At 38.1% G+C, this 7,500-nt stretch overlaps 1 long non-coding RNA gene across 1 annotated transcript; it reads right to left on the bottom strand.

Moving 5' to 3' along the window:
• Nucleotides 1-1,900: 1,900 nt before the first annotated feature.
• LOC138041403 (uncharacterized) lies at nt 1,901-6,811 on the bottom strand. The gene is made up of 3 exons (XR_011130812.1): nt 6,720-6,811; nt 2,438-2,539; nt 1,901-2,017 (listed from the first exon to the last, which is right to left on the bottom strand). It is a non-coding gene; the product is annotated as an uncharacterized lncRNA (long non-coding RNA).
• Between the last annotated feature and the right edge of the window lie 689 nt (nt 6,812-7,500).

The following is a 7,500-nucleotide window of genomic DNA, read 5'->3' as shown; positions in this document are numbered from 1 at the left end:
ATATGTAAATCTAAATTTACAACTTGTAAATTACAATTTACATGTTTTGTAAAATATATTTTACATGTTGTTGTTTCGTAAATAACATTTTCCTGATATTTACATCTTTTCTTGATTCTGTAAATTCATCAGAAATTGGAATTTACAGGATCCTTTGGTAAAGTTACATTTGAACAAAACATGTAATTAACATGGAAATATTTTAAAGAAATTTACAGTGTTTTTGTGTAAATTTCATGTAAATTGCTGGGATGAATCATGTAAATAGCATGTAAATCAAGGCCTTTGCAAATAACATGTAAATAACAGGTGAAAGCGATATACAAGTCATGCCTAGCACAGATTGAGATTGGGAAAATAATGGAGGATAGATTTGGTGATATTTCCAGTCAGAAATTTGCATTGGAGCTTAATGAACAAAACTAAACTGCGATCATGCATACTGTTCTTTAGAGAGGGCTCCATAAGGTAACTTTAAAGAAAAGTACTCAAGCATGTTAAGGCCTGACCCAGACGGTAAAGTCGGAAAAATAAAGAAAAAAAATTACTGTACCACGAATAATAAACAGATAACCGCCAAACTTGGCAAGAACTTAAAACTTATTGTCCTTAACAGGTTCTGCATGTCAGACCGGAAGTATTGTTATCACGTGACCTGTGAGGTCACTCCTAACTTTTCTGCTGTAAATTTAAAATGGGCCGACGAGATGACCCACAACCTATACAAAGAAAAGTGTTTTTTCAGGCAACCAAATGTCCTCTACTGGAATCTGTCCTGAATGGGCGATTAAATAGACCAGCGAGAGTGATATTTTAGAAAACATCACTAATTACGACCAGTATTAGACATCTATCGAATGCTGTTCTGTCATTTTAAGCTATATTCGTCCATTCAGGACAGAAATGAATAGAAGAACCTTATGACCCTTTCAAATTGTCATGATTTTTCTAGGACTTGATGAATTCGGCGGCCCGTTCGCATTCAAAATATCGTACTACACAGCAATTAGAATGGGCGCCATTTTGTTGCAAACGGCTGTGGTCTTGATTCTTTGAAGAAGTCTGGACACTAAGCAAATGGGTGAAACCCGCTATCGAGATGAACAGAGGACTCCTATGTTAAGCTGTAAGCCAATGAGAAAGCCAGATTTGAAGGCAAAACAAAGATGGCGGACAGAAAGTGATCAAAAGGCACACTGATTTTTTACAGTTGTTGTCAATTTAAGACACGTTCACCAAGGAGAAAACATTTAATATCTTACAAAAAGACTAACTTAAGCCACTAGCATTAGTTTCAAAACGTTGTACTCGGATGATGCTGAATAACAAGCAAGTTTTCATAATAGAGTCGAGTGCTGTGGAACGATTGTTTGTGAGTCACTCTTTTTTTGTTAAAGCGCACTTCGTGCAAATTAGAGTTCCTAAATACATTTCAAATAATTTGTGCGGGCTCCAGATGACACCTGATACTATACGCAAACAAGATTCCATATATTTTGGCGGTACTTTCAAAATGACTGATAGAGTTTGCTGTGGGTTTGTAAGAGTCTTCCTTTGGGAGACCAAAGCAACAGCTTTAAAAAACATCACTCATGATTATGAGGAGACACCGTCTCACTTTAAGAAACGTTTACTTGAAGACAGGCTTAGGCTCTACATCGAACAGTTCCAAGACTACAAACCTTTCCTAATGGACAAAGGTAAATATAAGTACCACTTTATGGTTTGTACAGCGAAAAGATCAAATTTATTTCGCATGTAATAACAGTTAGCGAAACGTAAATTATTATACTGAAAAGAAAAACTTAAATCACATCAACAGCTGCCTTCTTGAAAAGCTACAAAATCATTGACGGCAAAATATCGCGCTGGAGGAAGCCATCCGAAAAGAAAGCATATCTCACACAATTCTCTACTACGAAATGGGCAAAGACAACGGAGCTTCGAAGAAATCTACACAGCCTTCAAAAGTGCAAATGCTGTAAGAGCTTCCATGCCTCTGTTAGTGAAACATTTCCTGAAAGCAAGAAAAACTGCCATAAATATAGAGGCCCTTTCAGCGAAATAAAAAACAAATCTACAAAACATATCCCTAAAAAGGCTCAACTGTCTAAAGGAGAACTTAAAGCTGTTGGAGAAATGATATTTTCCATCTACGGCAACACTTGCAAAGAAAATCTAGGCAAGCCTTTTAGTGAAGTGCTCCTTGCTGTACCGCAATTAAACCTCCAGGTAAAGCAAAGTGCTTATGAAAAGAAGAAACAGAAGCTTGAAAACCAGCGCGAATTTAAAGGTACTGTCGTGGCAATTTGGAATCAGACTGATGTGGATGCTCATCTTGCTCAAAGAACATCCTTGGCCGCAAGAGCAAAGCAACGAACCTATCAGTTATTTAAAACATTACACGAAGCAAAATCAAGGCTTGAAAAAACCCCACCTGGAATGAAAGATCGCTCTCATATCCCAAAAGATGTCACTGGAAATTTAGAACAGTTGTTGGATGATGTGACAGAGTGGCCTCACAAACCAGTAAGCTGGTCTGAAAAAGCAAAAGCATACAATATTAGGGGAAAATCAAGTGAGGTAACACCACCTGATGGAGGCCAAATACTAAAGGAATTTCTGAAATCAAAAGGAGGGAATATAACCCCCTTTGAAAAGCCTACTGAAGGTAAACTAGCATTTAGTTCTCTTTCGAGGTCTATCTAGTTAATAGACGCCTACTATGGTATAAAAGTGTTGATTAAAATCACATAAAATTACTGTACATACATGTAAAAACAACCAAAGTCAAAGAACAGAAAACTTGTACACTTTTCCTCTAAAAAGAGGTGGTAAAAATGTCGATAATGCTTTAAAGTAGTTAAAAGAAGTTGAAACGATGGCAACTGATATGGTGAAATAGCGCTCACTCTTTCTTTTCTTACAAAACTGAATATCGTACTTTTAAATGTAAACATAACTTAAAGTCTCCCAACTTGTTCCCATCATAGTAAAGAAAAGTTACGTTAAATCTATCAAGAGAATGACCTATCCAGACTGAATGTCCACCCAGATTGTCGTCACCATGCGCTTTACTTAAAGAACCTCTTTTAACTTTTAGGAAAAAGTAGAGTGAGAAGAGCCCTGAAAAAACAAGTTGGTGGAAGAGTGTCAGTGCCTGTGCCAAGAAATAACCAGAAACTTAGGGTGGATATTAAAGAAAGAATAGCTTCGAGGAAGTTCAATCTCGGAACTCCTGTTCTAAACACTGAGTATATAAAAGTTGTTCTCACTTCAGAAATTGAAAAGAAAGTACCCTCTTAGTCAAGTCTTTGAAGAAAGTGCGAAAAGACATAGTGATCTCCTGAGATTGAGAAGTGATGAGGAGCATGCCAACATGACCACCCAGCAGCTTAAGGCAAAACTCAAGTCTCTGCATGAACAAACCACTGCTATGACACACGATGAACTCTGCAAGCAGCTAAAAAAGAGTGAAAGAACCCGACACTGGCTAATATGGCAGGACCATTCTAGCATAGCAGGTGCAGGATTTATGTTGTTCCTGCTTAGAGAAATCTATGATCCTTCTGTACATCTTACTAGCCAAGAGTACATGCAAAAGAGTAATGGAAAAGCCATATATGTTCAGTCTACTATAGAAGCTCCACATCTTTACATGCTGGGTGCCTCAGGAGCGAAAGATGCTGATCAGTTAGCATTTGTGCCAACACGTAGAGAGTGCTTAAAACAGCTGCATGTATCCTTAACAGCAGGTATTGAAGAAAAAATGAGATTCATGAACGGGAACAACCCAGCTGTTGAGTTTGAGGATGGCACACAAAAAGGTGGACACTTTGGCTGCTCAGGTTGTAACGGTAACATGAGACGTGCAGCGGATTATCAGTACATGGCTTACCAACAGTACCGTAACCTAGAGGAAAAACAAACCTTGGTACTGGAAGGAAAGTTTGGAAAATCAGATGCTGCATGTCCCTTTAAATCCCTCAAAGTTGATCGGCTCAGAGAAGAATTAACATCAAGGGGAGTTGACACCAGTGGAAACAAAAAAGATCTTCAAGAAAGATTAACAGATTTGCTGAGAGGCGCAAGCCGAATACCTGCCCTGTTGTTTGCATCACAGAAACATACACTTGAGGAACTTAACCTTCAAGATTATGAAGTACTTTTTTTTTAACCTCTTCACACTTGCCTTAATCACATTGCAAACATCCTCACAGAATTACCTCTACACATGACTAATGTCGAAGCACTACTACTTACCACCTTAGCATTAAACAAAGACAAACTTCGAGCAACAGATTACTGCAGAGGCCTACAGAAAGTAACAATTGCAATGGCAAATGAAAATCTCTTAAGCAACAATGAAAAAGAAGTCCTTCTCCTTTTTTGTGAAATGATGAGTATGTACTATGAAAATGATGACAAAAGAAGTCCAAGATCAGTGCTGCGGCTATACAACATCTCGTTCAGACATGGGCAAGCCATCCAAAGGCAAGTAATCCCACCAAAGCAGCTACCCCAACGAAAGTTGAGTGGCATTTACTACCATGGTGCTGTAGATCATGCTCCACTGCTGTACAGGCTAGTCTGTCTCCGCTCCATTTGTGCGGAGCTCTTTGAAAGGTATTTTGACAGAATAGAAGACATCACCAGGAAAACCTGGAATAAGCAAGTAGAAGATCTTGTGCTAAATGCCTACCTGCACATTCAAGCTGAAGATGCAATGGCAGCAGAAACAGACAGTCTAACAGCCCTTTCTAATCAAGAGAAAGAGATCTCCCACCTGGCAAAAGGACTGCCCCAGCCATTCAACACAGTTATAACTAAGGATTTCATGACAAAGAAGTCTAGCTTATGGCAGGCACATCTCTCCAAGATCGCTGATTTCCTTAACCCTGGACCTGAAGTGTGGTGGAAATGGAAGGAGGATGGTTCTGTTGAATTTTTTGATGCACCAGGCCAGCCAAACAACAGAGAAGGACCTCATCTTCACCACTTCAGATCCAACAATATCAGTCAAATCCACAAGTATCTGGAAGAGACCTGGAGGGAATGTGCCTCCCAGCCAAATAATCTTCCACTTTACAAAATAAGAGATAAAGATGGAAAACTCACTTTCCAGAGGGGAAATACAGGTGAACTGCAACAGACACTTGAACCAGAGAATGGGCCATGACTTAATACTGGACAGATGACAGCCTGCACAGATTGTGATGACGACATGATTTCTCTTATTTCTGAAGTTGAAGCAGATAGTAATCCAGAAACCTGTGAAGATCAAGGGGAGACTACACTTGAAGTAATCCTTGAAGATCAATAAGAAGATTTGGAAATAGCTGAGGACACTACAAGTGATGAGAATGAATTAGAGCCACAGGAATTACATGACAATGAAACACCTCATAACATTTTCAGAAGTAACTTGTGTATTCAAGAAAGTATTGCTACAGCTTGTGGAAATGAATGCCCCGTTGAGCCAAATAACAAAAAAAGAAAAGTACAGGACAAAGGAAAGGAAACCCAGTCAAAGACAGCAAAAGCCCTCGAGCTAGTGTTAGGCAAAATACCAGAAGTTTCTGAAATAGAACGATTAAAACAAACAGTCATGAAAAACCCAAAAGCACACTTCTATCGAAAGAAGTATGACACAGTTCTAAGCAAAGTGCAAACAGCAGTTTTAAGAGAACTACGGAATGTTAGTGAGTAGCTAAAAAAATGGAATGAAGCTTTTTTGACAATGCACGGTAGACTGCCCAATAACACTGATTATATGAGTGATGATGAGTTCAGTGCATTAAACAAAAAAACGAAAATAGCAGTGAAACTACTTGAGTCATGGAACATCACCGTACATGTTTTCTAAGATATTACACTTTTTATATTTTCATGTATAATTATGGTGTAAATAACTGTACAGACATTGTAGATAGTAATCAAACCATTCCAGTATCAAACATGACAATTAGTTTCAAAGGACTTGTTAGATTAATTGATTAATAAGACAACTAGTTCACTTAATTTATAAAATAGTTTTTAGTCTACTACAGTTTTTAGAATTAACCTGATGGCCTAACACTTTTTAATTTGAGTTTTTACAACAAAACGTTTAAAGCTAACAGGTTTACACGTAGAGTAATGTAATGTGGACTTCTTCTTTGTTTCCCACTTTTAAAACAAGCACTGATCAATCTTACATTAAATTTTACAATATGTAGTAGCAATCTCTAACACAAAAAACTTATCTGCATTAAAGCTAATTTAAGGATGCTTTTAGATTTTAACATGAACATTAAACACGACAAAATTCATACATTAAATTATGGAAAAACATATCATGATTTTTTACCATTGCAATTGATGATTGACTAGTGTATTCTCTTATTTATTCTCTCAAAATACTTGATACATTGCAAAGAGAATTTACATGTTAATCAGACAACGAATTGCTTTATTAAAAACTGGTCGTTATACCTTTTTGTCAGAGAAAAGTAATTTCGCGATCCACAATTATGTGGTAAAGTGAAAAGAGGATAATTTCAGAGGCTTAAACAACATAAGACCTCCAGCAAAAACCGACTTGCTTTCGGATTTAAACTTGGGGAAGCCCTTAGCGCTTTACACTTGACTTACAGTGTAGCTTCGCGAGCTTGTACACTTAAGATCCGTGAGCTTTTTTGCTTAGATTTTAATAACAAAAATAAACTTCGTTTACTTACCTTCAAAACAGCAGTAGTTTTCTCTCGTTAATGCATCCCTTATGTCCTCAGACAGGTCCATGATTAAGATTGATCAGAATTTGCGCTCCGACATCCCGCAGCGGCAGCCGATAGCACAAAGAAAATAAAATCCGAGTCTTTCATGGCTTTCGAAGTCCCACAGAAACAATTTAGGTACAAAAATTTCCTTTCTTTTCAATAATATTTTCGATAGAAAACAAAAAGCGCTTAAAACCGAAACAATGTACACTAATCCATCACAACTGAACGTACACATGTCCGCCATGTTTGTTTTGCTCACAAGATCCCATTGCGAGAGCCCAACAACTGGTCTACCCGCAAGATTCAATGCTGGGGGTCCAGGACAAGGATTTGGGTCATGCCTTAATATGCTTGAGTAAGCCTGATCGCAAGGTTAGAAGAAAAGCAGCAATAGAGTTTTATAAAATTTCCTGAACTTAGCAAAATCGCCTCTTTGACTGAATGACGACCAGGTGACTTCTCCTGAACCGTTTGAGTTTGATGTCCAAGAACAAAACCCAACTAATTGAAAAGAAAATGCCTTGGCCTTGTGTTCATACATTAGCTCAATGTGTGAGAACCTCGTTCCCACGGTCTTTGTGGCGGGATGACTAAATAAAGGGGCACTTTCCTTTTGTACGGAAAATCCGACTGATTTCCGGGAGGAAAGAACAGGGTGGTACTGCCCTGAGCATGGGGGTAAACTTCCTAGACGTGAGGTATATAATCCATTGGGGACCAGCCCGAAATTTGCTGGGCC

This window comes from Montipora capricornis, chromosome 3 (assembly GCF_036669925.1).
Source record: "Montipora capricornis isolate CH-2021 chromosome 3, ASM3666992v2, whole genome shotgun sequence".
In the NCBI taxonomy this organism is placed as follows: Eukaryota; Metazoa; Cnidaria; class Anthozoa; order Scleractinia; family Acroporidae; genus Montipora; species Montipora capricornis.
Note: the sequence above shows the minus strand (reverse complement) of the source record. Positions and strands in the feature narration are given on the sequence as shown.